We start from the raw sequence: 13,333 nt of genomic DNA, 5'->3' as shown, positions 1-13,333 counted from the left end.
TCAGCATCAACGAAATACATGGAATTAATAATGCATAATGAGAATCATTTATCCAATTAATTGGTCTAGGTTTCATGATATTTACTTTTTGTTTCACTAATATTAAGTTGCTATCAATTACATACAGTTATTATTACACGTACCTTGCAAAAGACCATTATTGTTATTATAAGTATCTTCTAGTTTATTTTCAAAATATGATGTTGATACTTTCCCAAAGTAGTATGAATGCAAATTCCTGTCTCAGCAAGCCTTGGGTGAACTGCTGCACTGCAATCTGAAAAAAATGTAGTGAGTTAAATATGTAAAATTAGTTGAGAATTAATTGAGAATTGAGTGTTTCATAAGCAGTTTAAAATATGAATTTATAACACGAGTCAAAATTGTCATTTAAAAGCATGTTTATAGTGTTTATGAAGTATCAGCATCAACGAAATACATGGAATTAATAATGCTTAATAAGAATCATTTACTTAATCCAATTGTCACTACTACACACCATAAGGAGAACGAAAATAATTCTATAACAACTAGTGCGTGGACAACACTGGATAATTTAGAAATTGAAACAATCAAAACAAAAACTAACAGACAACCTTCATTTTTAATACAAAATAATTGAAAACTATTTACAGTTGAAACTTTAACACAAGTACGAATGTAAAACTGTAAAAAGATACGAAATTTAAGCATAAACAGATGATAACAAATAATAATTATGATAAGCCATAAAAGATTGTACAAATTAACAGAATGTTTTGTACTTTTAAAAAAGAATACACTTGTACAATAACTGAAAAATACCCCTTTTCCATATGAATTTGATGATAATTTTTCAATGATAAATTTAAATCATTTTCTTAATGCATTGGTCGAGGATCAGGACACTGCTTGTGTTAACTTCGGGCGTAAAATATGAACAATTCGTTGATATTATAAATATTCTTTCGTAAATGTACAAGACATTCGGTCAAAAGCCTAATAAATATACCGCCCCACTCCGGAGAGCAGTGGAACGGTGAACGGCTCACAACCAACTAGATTCTTCCTGTGGCAGGTCAGCCGTCGACCATGGTATGGGGAACCTCCCGCCCTCTGTTGGTGTTAATATCGACTTAATGATTAATTCTTCTATAAACAGTTGAAAATGTGAATTTGTAATTTTTGTCAAAATTATCATTAATATATAGTCTAAATAAAAGATTTTTATAGCATAGGTAAATAAGAAGAATAAAAATTACAAGCTAAAAATGTTTACTAATCTTTTATTCATATATATAACAAATAACAATTGTTTCACAACTAATAATTTATTATCAATTATATTCAATAACCATTACACACACATTGCATAAATCCAATATTATTATCAGTATCTTCTAGTTTTTTTTCAAAATAAGAAGTTGATACTTTCCCAAAGTGGTATGAATGCAAATTTCTGTCTCAGCAAGCCTTGGGTGAACTGCTGCACTGCAATCTGAAAAAATGTAGTCAGTTAAATTTGTAAGATTGGTGGAGAATTAATTGAGAAATGAGTGTTTCATAATCAGTTTAAAATATGAATTTAAAACACGAGTCAAAATTATCATTTAAACGCATGTTTACAGTGTTTATGAAGTATCAGCATCAATGAATTACATGGAAGTTAATAAAGTTAAATAAGAATCATTTACATAATTTAATGGTGTTGGTTTCATGTCAATTAATTGAGAATTGAGTGTTTCATAAGCCATAAAAAATTTGAATTTTTAATATACTCCAAAATTATCATATAAAAACAAGTTTTATAGAGTTTATGAAACATTGGCATAAATGAAATGTATGATAGTTATTAATGCTAAATTAGAACCATTTTCTCAATCTAGTGGTCAAGGTTTAAAGATACTAACATGAGAATTGAGTATTTTATAAGCAATTAAAAAAATGAATTTGTAAAATACGTCAAATTTACCATATAAAAACATGTTTAATAGAGTTTATGAAACATTGGCTTAAATGTAATGTATGAGAGTAATTAATACTAAATAAGAAACATATTTTCTTTCTAGTGGTCAAGGTTTCAAGGTACTAACATGAGAATTGGGTATTTTATAAGCCATAAAAAATTTGAATTTGTAATTTACATTAAAATTATCATATAAAAACATGTTTTATAGAGTTTATGAAACATTGGCTTAAATGTAATGTATGAAAATAATTAATGCTAAATAAGAAACATATTCTCTTTCTAGTGGTGAAGGTTTAAAGATACTAACATGAGAATTGAGTATTTTATAAGCAATTAAAAAAATGAATTTGTAAAATACTACAAATTTACCATATAAAAACATGTTTTATAGAGTTTATGAAACATTGGCTTAAATGTAATGTATGAAAATAATTAATGCTAAATAAGAAACATATTCTCTTTCTAGTGGTGAAGGTTTAAAGATACTAACATGAGAATTGAGTATTTTATAAGCAATTAAAAAAATGAATTTGTAAATTACGTCAAATTTACCATATAAAAACATGTTTTATAGAGTTTATGAAACATTGGCTTAAATGTAATGTATGAGAGTAATTAATACTAAATAAGAAACATATTTTCTTTCTAGTGGTCAAGGTTTCAAGGTACTAACATGAGAATTGAGTATTTTATAAGCAATTAAAAAAATGAATTTGTAAAATACGCCAAATCTACCATATAAAAACATGTTTTATAGTGTTTATGAAGTATTGGCTCAAATGAAATGTATGAGAGTAATTAATGCTAAATAAGAAACATATTTTCTTTCTAGTGCTCAAGGTTTCAAGAGACTAAATTGAGAATTCAGTATTTCATAAGCCATAAAAAATTTGAATTTGTAATTTACGTTAAAATTATCATATAAAAACATGATTTATAGTGTTTATGAAGTATCAGCATCAACAAAAATACATGGAAGTTAATAATGCTAAATAAGAATCATTTAATTAATTCATTGGTCTTGGTTTCATGATACTAATTTTTTGTTTCACTAGTATTAATTTGCTATCAATTATATTCAATAACCATTACACACACATTGCATAAATCCAATATTATTATCAATATCTTCTAGTTTATTTTCAAAATATGATGTTGATACTTTCCCAAAGTAGTATGAATGCAAATTCCTGTCTCAGCAAGCCTTGGGTGAACTGCTGCACTGCAATCTGAAAAAAATGTAGTGAGTTAAATATGTAAAATTAGTTGAGAATTAATTGAGAATTGAGTGTTTCATAAGCAGTTTAAAATATGAATTTATAACACGAGTCAAAATTGTCATTTAAAAGCATGTTTATAGTGTTTATGAAGTATCAGCATCAACGAAATACATGGAATTAATAATGCTTAATAAGAATCATTTATCCAATTAATTGGTCTAGGTTTCATGATATTTACTTTTTGTTTCACTAATATTAAGTTGCTATCAATTACATACAGTTATTATTACACGTACCTTGCAAAAGACCATTATTGTTATTATAAGTATCTTCTAGTTTATTTTCAAAATAAGATGTTGGTATTTTCCAAAGTGGTATAAATGCAAATTCCTGTCTCAGCAAGCCTTGATTGAACTGCTGCTCTGCAATCTGAAAAAAATGTAGTCAGTTAAATATGTAAAATTAGTGGAGAATTAATTGAGAATTGAGTGTTTCATAAGCAGTTTAAAATATGAATTTATAACACGAGTCAAAATTGTCATTTAAAAGCATGTTTATAGTGTTTATGAAGTATCAGCATCAACGAAATACATGGAATTAATAATGCATAATGAGAATCATTTATCCAATTAATTGGTCTAGGTTTCATGATTATTACTTTTTGTTTCACTAATATTAAGTTGCTATCAATTACATACAGTTATTATTACACGTACCTTGCAAAAGACCATTATTGTTATTATAAGTATCTTCTAGTTTATTTTCAAAATATGATGTTGATACTTTCCCAAAGTAGTATGAATGCAAATTCCTGTCTCAGCAAGCCTTGGGTGAACTGCTGCACTGCAATCTGAAAAAAATGTAGTGAGTTAAATATGTAAAATTAGTTGAGAATTAATTGAGAATTGAGTGTTTCATAAGCAGTTTAAAATATGAATTTATAACACGAGTCAAAATTGTCATTTAAAAGCATGTTTATAGTGTTTATGAAGTATCAGCATCAACGAAATACATGGAATTAATAATGCTTAATAAGAATCATTTATCCAATTAATTGGTCTAGGTTTCATGATATTTACTTTTTGTTTCACTAATAATAAGTTGCTATCAATAACATACAGTTATTATTACACGTACCTTGCAAAAGACCATTATTGTTATTATAAGTATCTTCTAGTTTATTTTCAAAATAAGATGTTGGTATTTTCCAAAGTGGTATAAATGCAAATTCCTGTCTCAGCAAGCCTTGATTGAACTGCTGCTCTGCAATCTGAAAAAAATGTAGTCAGTTAAATATGTAAAATTAGTGGAGAATTAATTGAGAATTGAGTGTTTCATAAGCAGTTTAAAATATGAATTTATAACACGAGTCAAAATTGTCATTTAAAAGCATGTTTATAGTGTTTATGAAGTATCAGCATCAACGAAATACATGGAATTAATAATGCATAATGAGAATCATTTATCCAATTAATTGGTCTAGGTTTCATGATTATTACTTTTTGTTTCACTAATATTAAGTTGCTATCAATTACATACAGTTATTATTACACGTACCTTGCAAAAGACCATTATTGTTATTATAAGTATCTTCTAGTTTATTTTCAAAATATGATGTTGATACTTTCCCAAAGTAGTATGAATGCAAATTCCTGTCTCAGCAAGCCTTGGGTGAACTGCTGCACTGCAATCTGAAAAAATGTAGTGAGTTAAATATGTAAAATTAGTTGAGAATTAATTGAGAATTGAGTGTTTCATAAGCAGTTTAAAATATGAATTTATAACACGAGTCAAAATTGTCATTTAAAAGCATGTTTATAGTGTTTATGAAGTATCAGCATCAACGAAATACATGGAATTAATAATGCTTAATAAGAATCATTTATCCAATTAATTGGTCTAGGTTTCATGATATTTACTTTTTGTTTCACTAATATTAAGTTGCTATCAATTACATACAGTTATTATTACACGTACCTTGCAAAAGACCATTATTGTTATTATAAGTATCTTCTAGTTTATTTTCAAAATAAGATGTTGGTATTTTCCAAAGTGGTATAAATGCAAATTCCTGTCTCAGCAAGCCTTGATTGAACTGCTGCTCTGCAATCTGAAAAAAATGTAGTCAGTTAAATATGTAAAATTAGTGGAGAATTAATTGAGAATTGAGTGTTTCATAAGCAGTTTAAAATATGAATTTATAACACGAGTCAAAATTGTCATTTAAAAGCATGTTTATAGTGTTTATGAAGTATCAGCATCAACGAAATACATGGAATTAATAATGCATAATGAGAATCATTTATCCAATTAATTGGTCTAGGTTTCATGATTATTACTTTTTGTTTCACTAATATTAAGTTGCTATCAATTACATACAGTTATTATTACACGTACCTTGCAAAAGACCATTATTGTTATTATAAGTATCTTCTAGTTTATTTTCAAAATATGATGTTGATACTTTCCCAAAGTAGTATGAATGCAAATTCCTGTCTCAGCAAGCCTTGGGTGAACTGCTGCACTGCAATCTGAAAAAAATGTAGTGAGTTAAATATGTAAAATTAGTTGAGAATTAATTGAGAATTGAGTGTTTCATAAGCAGTTTAAAATATGAATTTATAACACGAGTCAAAATTGTCATTTAAAAGCATGTTTATAGTGTTTATGAAGTATCAGCATCAATGAATTACATGGAAGTTAATAATGCTAAAAAAGAATCATTTACTTAATCCAATTGTCACTACTACACACCATAAGGAGAACGAAAATAATTCTATAACAACTCGTGCCTGGACAACACTGGATAATTTAGAAATTGAAACAATCAAAACAAAAACTAACAGACAACCTTCATTTTTAATACAAAATAATTGAAAACTATTTACAGTTGAAACTTTAACACTAGTACGAATGTAAAACTGTAAAAAGATACGAAATTTAAGCATAAACAGATGATAACAAATAATAATTATGATAAGCCATAAAAGATTGTACAAATTAACAGAATGTTTTGTACTTTTAAAAAAAGAATACGCTTGTACAATAACTGAAAAATACCCCTTTTCCATATGAATTTGATGATAATTTTTCAATGATAAATTTAAATCATTTTCTTAATGCATTGGTCGAGGATCAGGACACTGACTTGTGTTAACTTCGGGCGTAAAATATGAACAATTCGTTGATATTATAAATATTCTTTCGTAAATGTACAAGACATTCGGTCAAAAGCCTAATAAATATACCGCCCCACTCCGGTGACCAGTGGAACGGTGAACGGCACACAACCAACTAGATTCTTCCTGTGGCAGGTCAGCCGTCGACCAAGGTATGGGGAACCTCCCGCCCTCTGTTGGTGTTAATATTGACTTCATGATTAATTCTTCTATAAACAGTTGAAAATGTGAATTTGTAATTTTTATCAAAATTATCATTTATGTATAGTCTAAATAAAAGATTTTTATAGCATAGGTAAATAAGAAGAATACAAATTAAAAGCTAAAAGTGTTTACTAATCTTTTATTCATATATATAACAAATAACAATTGTTTCACAACTATTAATTTATTATCAATTATATTCAATAACCATTACACACACATTGCATAAATCCAATATTATTATCAGTATCTTCTAGTTTATTTTCAAAATAAGATGTTGATACTTTACCAAAGTGGTATGAATGCAAATTTCTGTCTCAGCAAGCCTTGGGTGAACTGCTGCACTGCAATCTGAAAAAATGTAGTCAGTTAAATTTGTAAGATTGGTGGAGAATAAATTGAGAAATGAGTGTTTCATAATCAGTTTAAAATATGAATTTATAACACGAGTCAAAATTGTCATTTAAAAGCATGTTTATAGTGTTTATGAAGTATCATCATCAATGAATTACATGGAAGTTAATAAAGTTAAATAAGAATCATTTACATAATTTAATGGTGTTGGTTTCATGTCAATTAATTGAGAATTGAGTGTTTCATAAGCCATAAAAAATTTGAAATTTTAATATACTCCAAAATTATCATATAAAAACAAGTTTTATAGAGTTTATGAAACATTGGCATAAATGAAATGTATGATAGTTATTATTGCTAAATTAGAACCATTTTCTCAATCTAGTGGTCAAGGTTTCAAGGTACTAACATGAGAATTGAGTATTTTATAAGCAATTAAAAAAATGAATTTGTAAAATACGCCAAATTTACCATATAAAAACATGTTTTATAGTGTTTATGAAGTATTGGCTTAAATGTAATGTATGAAAGTAATTAATGCTAAATAAGAAACATATTCTCTTTCTAGTGGTCAAGGTTTCAAGATACTAACATGAGAATTGAGTGTTTCATAAGCCATAAAAAATTTGAATTTTTAATATACTCCAAAAATATCATATAAAAACAAGTTTTATAGAGTTTATGAAGTATCAGCATCAACAAAAATACATGGAAGTTAATAATGCTAAATAAGAATCATTTACTTAATTCATTGGTCTTGGTTTCATGATACTAATTTTTTGTTTCACTAGTATTAATTTGCTATCAATTATATTCAATAACCATTACACACGCATTGCATAAATCCAATATTATTATCAATATCTTCTAGTTTATTTTCAAAATAAGATGTTGATACTTTCCCAAAGTGGTATGAATGCAAATTCCTGTCTCAGCAAGCCTTGAGTGAACTGCTGCACTGCAATCTGAAAAAAATGTAGTCAGTTAAATATGTAAAATTAGTGGAGAATTAATTGAGAATTGAGTGTTTCATAAGCAGTTTAAAATATGAATTTATAACACGAGTCAAAATTGTCATTTAAAAGCATGTTTATAGTGTTTATGAAGTATCAGCATCAATGAAATACATGGAAGTTAATAATGCTAAATAAGATTCATTTACTTAATTCAATGGTATTGGTTTCATGTCAATTATTTGAGAATTGACTGTTTCATAAGCAGTTAAAAATATGAATTTATAACACGAGTCAAAATTATCATATAAAAGCATGTCTTATAGTGTTTATGAAGTATCAGTATCAATGAAATACATGGAAGTAAATTATGCTAAATAAGAAGCATATTCTCTTACTAGTGGTCAAGGTTTCAAGATACTAACTTGAGAATTGACTTTTCTATAAAAAGTTAAAAATGGGAATTATAATTCTCATTAATATAATCATATTAAATCATGTTTTATAGTGTTTATGAAGTATCAGCATCAATGAAATAAATGGAAGTTAATAATGCTAAATAAGAATCATTTACTTAATCCAATGGTAAGGGTTTCATAACACTAACTTTTTGTTACACTTCTATTATGTTGCTATCATTTACATTCATTTACCATTACACGTACCGTGCAAAACACCATTATTAATATTAATACCTTCTAATCCATATTAAACATAGGATGTTGAAACTATTCCAAGCGCTAAAAATGTTAATTCATGCTCAGCAAGCCTTGAGTGATCTGTTGCACTGCAATCTGAAAAATATGAAAGTTAATAATGGTAAATAAGCATCATTACTTAATATAATGGTCAAGGTTACATGACTTTTAGTAACACTACTATTAATTTAATCACAATTATATTCTATATCCATTACTCGTACTTTGCATAAAACCATTATTATTATCGGTATCGTCTAGTCCATTTTCAACGTAGGATGTTGTAACTTTGTCAACTGTTAGAAACGTTAATTCAGTTCTTAGCAATCCTTGAGTGATCTGCTGTACTGCCATCTAAAAAAAATTGTCAGTTAATTATGTATAATGGTTGGAGGATAAAATGTCACTACTACACACCATAAAGAGATCGAAAGTCTGTTTATGACAACTAGTACGTGGACAACACTGAATAATTCAGAAATGGAAATAATCAAACAAAAACTAACAGACAAACTTCATTCCTATTTCAAAATACTTGAAAACAATTTAAAGTTGAAATTTAAATACAAATACGAATATAAAACTGCAAAAAGATATGAAATATAAATAAGACAGTAAATACAAACGGTTATATCAATAGACAAACAATGTTTTATATCACTAAACCACAATCATGGATGAAAAACATCATATCAATTCGGATTAGAATATTCAACTTATTACATTTTATCTCTGGCCGCCGAATTCAAAAATGTTTAATATTATAATATTTTCATATACAAATACAATTTCAAAACTGATTAACTGAGCATAATATAATGAAATAAATTTCCAATAATATTGCGTACTTTGTAAATTCAGCAGGCAGTTGTATAAATATTATGAGTCTTAACATAGATACATAGTAACTAGTAAGACAAAAGTCAAAAAGTAATAACATTAAACTATATATGTATGTATTATTTAAGTGTTTAGATAGTTGTAGGTAAGCATTTATTATGCATTAATATTCTCCGGACTGTACAGTCCACTGGTTAACTAATTGAACTTAAGTAAACGGTCTTATATGTTATATATCTTATACATATAACGATTCATTATTTGAATACTTAACAATACTTAATAAATCATAATAATTTATTTTTATGTTCGATGTCCATAAAATTTAAATCTTTATCTCCTATAAATATTACCGAAGTTATATTGTGAAATTCAAAACAAATTACTACCAATCATACTAATATATTGCATATTAAATATACACATATAATTAAAACTAATAAATAATAAATGAAATGTTGTATTCGAGCAGATTTGAGTCTGAAGTGATCAGAAGTAATCTACTGACTGCGTCGTACATTTTAAAAATGATGGTCGTATCTCGTATAAACAACGAAATCGCTTAGGTACATATTAAATTCTTAACGCTAAACGAGGGATATAAACACTATAAACATTAAATAGATGTATTCTCTATATGATTTGATGAAAAACTATTTATAAATAAACTATTTTTTATGCTGTTGGCGTAATTGCTAAACGTTGAAACCTTAACAAACATAAAACGTGTAAAAAAAACAAAGTTCAAAAAGATACTTCGTTAAATCGTTATACGGTGGTATAGGTACCATACAGAAAAGTATGCGTGTACGAAAAAACAAGCCATTCGATTTTTTAACCTTTCAAACTCGTCGTAGCATTTATGAGTCAGCACTCAACTTCGAAAAGATTAAACAAAAACTCAAATTCAAAAAATTCGAAAAATACGTAAAATCTAAGTGCCAAAAATAAAAATATAATCGTAACTTGGCAACAAAACGTCCGATTCCTTCGGTTTTGGTAGCGTTCGAATTTTTACAAAAACGTCTAAACGATGCGTAGAAAAAAATCGCTCTAACCACCCAAAAATTAATTGTTTCGTGGCGACAAAGTCCAAAAACTGCAAAATCCTAATTTCCGACGCCAAAAATAGGGGTAAAAATGAATTCTACAGTGTCACCACGGGACGCCGATTTTGATCACAGACCTACGAAAAACTGAACTTGTGAACAACAGAAACGTGGAACAAATATTAAACATTTTTTAAAATATCCATGGGGGGGGAGGGGCACAAGGAGCCATAGGACACTGCTACCACCGAAGCACTTTATGTAAAACGACTTTAAACAGAAATTTCCGCGAAGTAACTATGCCCCATTCATCGAAACCCGGCCGAGTAACACTCGACTAAAAAATTCAAATTTCGGAATTCCAAGACCTCAATGTGGGGTAAAAACGGCATTTACGGTGTCCACAACAGATACCGCTTTTGATCAGCATCATCCAAAATACCAGAATCTTGAGTTTCAAACACGTCGAACGACCACTAAGGTTTTTCAAAAATATATTTGAGGGAAACAAATATTTATGCAAATATACAGTACTTATAAAGTTTTTTTTTTTTATTTATTTATTAAAATTAAAATGTTTCAGCATTTTATCATGCTATTACAAGTTTACTAACGTGTTCAATTACAAATAACAAATTACAATTACTAATATTTTTAGTTAGTGATATAGTGATATACATGCTAATGTTAGTTAATATTTATTTTTTAGTGGTAATTTAAAATCGATCTTCGTCTTCGCTTGACTGTGATAGAAGGAGATCTTGGGGTAGACGTGGTTTTAAACGCCGATTTTTCGTTTTTATTTCCCAGGTTGTAGAACCGTGCGCCATCAGATGTATTGAGATTTGCATGAAAGTTTTTGAATTGTATTTTTATCCAGTCTTGGAGAAGAGGGATTCCCGTGACTTATAACTTTATACATAATAATAGTACTAATCATAGATAATGATGAAACACACTGCGAAATTAAGAATATTTACGCTATTGCAAAGATGTTTAAAGTCTATCTTTTGTAACTTGTACCTACGTATAATAAGTAATATAGTTGTTTTATTTACATAGAATATTATATGACTTTGACGTTTGCAATTTGTGAATATATTTCGTACAAATTGTACCAAGTCGTAATTGTTTATAGTTTTTTTTGTTGCTTTTGGTAATTAAATGTAAAAGGTTCAGTATTATCATATTGTTTAGGGTGATGTTAAACTTTTATTACTGAAACATATAATTATATATGCAAACTTGCAGTAAGTAAATAAAATAAATATTTAAAAAAGTTTTATATTGTATAACATAACTTTTCTAAACTTTGCATTTTACAACTCGTTATTTCAACACATGATATAATCTGTTGTTATGATATTCATCTATAGATTTTGAGAATCAAATTGAAATACTAACATTTTTAATATTGGTTGTTTCGTTTCGAAATCTTAGAGGTTCAACGCAGTGACACCTCGAGATCAAATTTCTGTTCTAAAGAATTTTGAATTTCAATTTTAAAATTAAAAATTGCTAAAACCAAATTTCCTGCCAATTTTTTTTTTTAAACTGCACATTTAAATCATCATTTACCGTCTAAATCATTGAGTTGAAAAACTTTTACTAATTGGAAGACGCATCTAGGGACGAATTTGTCTCGGTCTTTGAACATTTTATCCTAAGGGGCCAGTATTAAAGGATTTAGTGTTGGAGTTTTGGATAACGTAATAACTAATAATAAATTGAGTTTGAACACAAAAATTTATGAAAAATTCAGAATTTGGACAGTTACACTGTAACAAAGTCATAAATGAGTAGATAATTTTTATATAATATGCAATGGTTTGTGAGAAATAATATTGAAAATTTTAAAACTGCAGTAGGGTTGCCTATACAAAACACCTTCAAATCTGCATGACAAAATAATAAAATACATAATGTGCTCAATTTCACTATTTGAGGTGTACTGTAAGATAAAATAATTAATAAATAAATTATATCATAGAGATAGAATATTAGAAGAATCTACCAATATTCTATATTTCAAAAATAATTAAATCGTATAAAATTTGCCTATATAGACCCATTCTATTGATAATAAAAAAGGATCCGAAAAACTGGCTATATTAATTAAGCATATGAATATATTATGATCACTAATATTTTTGAAAATATAAACAAAAAAAAACATCACAAATGTCCATAAAACTTTACTCATAAGTCATAAATTATTTTGTGAGTAGGTATTAAAAACCTTTATTTTGATATTTATCAAAATCACAAAAAAAAAAAACTAACTCTTTTCTAGTTAATAGTTGTCTCTTCTGTATTTTCAAGTTTTGAATATGTTATACATGATTTTTCATATGTAGTTGTAGTTCATGAGATAAAAATCATAAAATCTAGATATGTAAAAAGATAATTATTTGTTATACACATTTCAAGTTCAAATTTGATTGAAATCAAATATAGCAACAACTATGACTAATGATTTATAATTGAAAAATATTCGTGGGCATATAAAAATTTTAGAATATATTATTACATTTTATACATTTATTGGCCTTTAAAATGCATTTTATTTCTAATAAAAATGAATTCAACCATAAAATAATAAAAGTGAATTGCATAAAATTATTAAATTTATCGGAATCTTCTAGTCCATTAAAAATGTAGGATGTTGAAACTTTTCAAAGTGGTAAAAAATGTTAATTCATGTTTCAGCAAGCCTTAAAAGATCTGCTTTACGGCCATCTGAAAAACCATAGTCAATTAGATCTGTAAAATTGGTGGAGAATAACTTGACAGTACAGTGTTTTATAAGTACTTGAAATGTGAATTTATAATTCGAGTCAAAAATTATCATATAAAAGGATATTATTTTAATAGTAGCTTAATGATAT

Source organism: Rhopalosiphum maidis, chromosome 3 (genome assembly GCF_003676215.2).
Source record: "Rhopalosiphum maidis isolate BTI-1 chromosome 3, ASM367621v3, whole genome shotgun sequence".
Lineage (NCBI taxonomy): Eukaryota > Metazoa > Arthropoda > Insecta > Hemiptera > Aphididae > Rhopalosiphum > Rhopalosiphum maidis.
Note: the sequence above shows the minus strand (reverse complement) of the source record.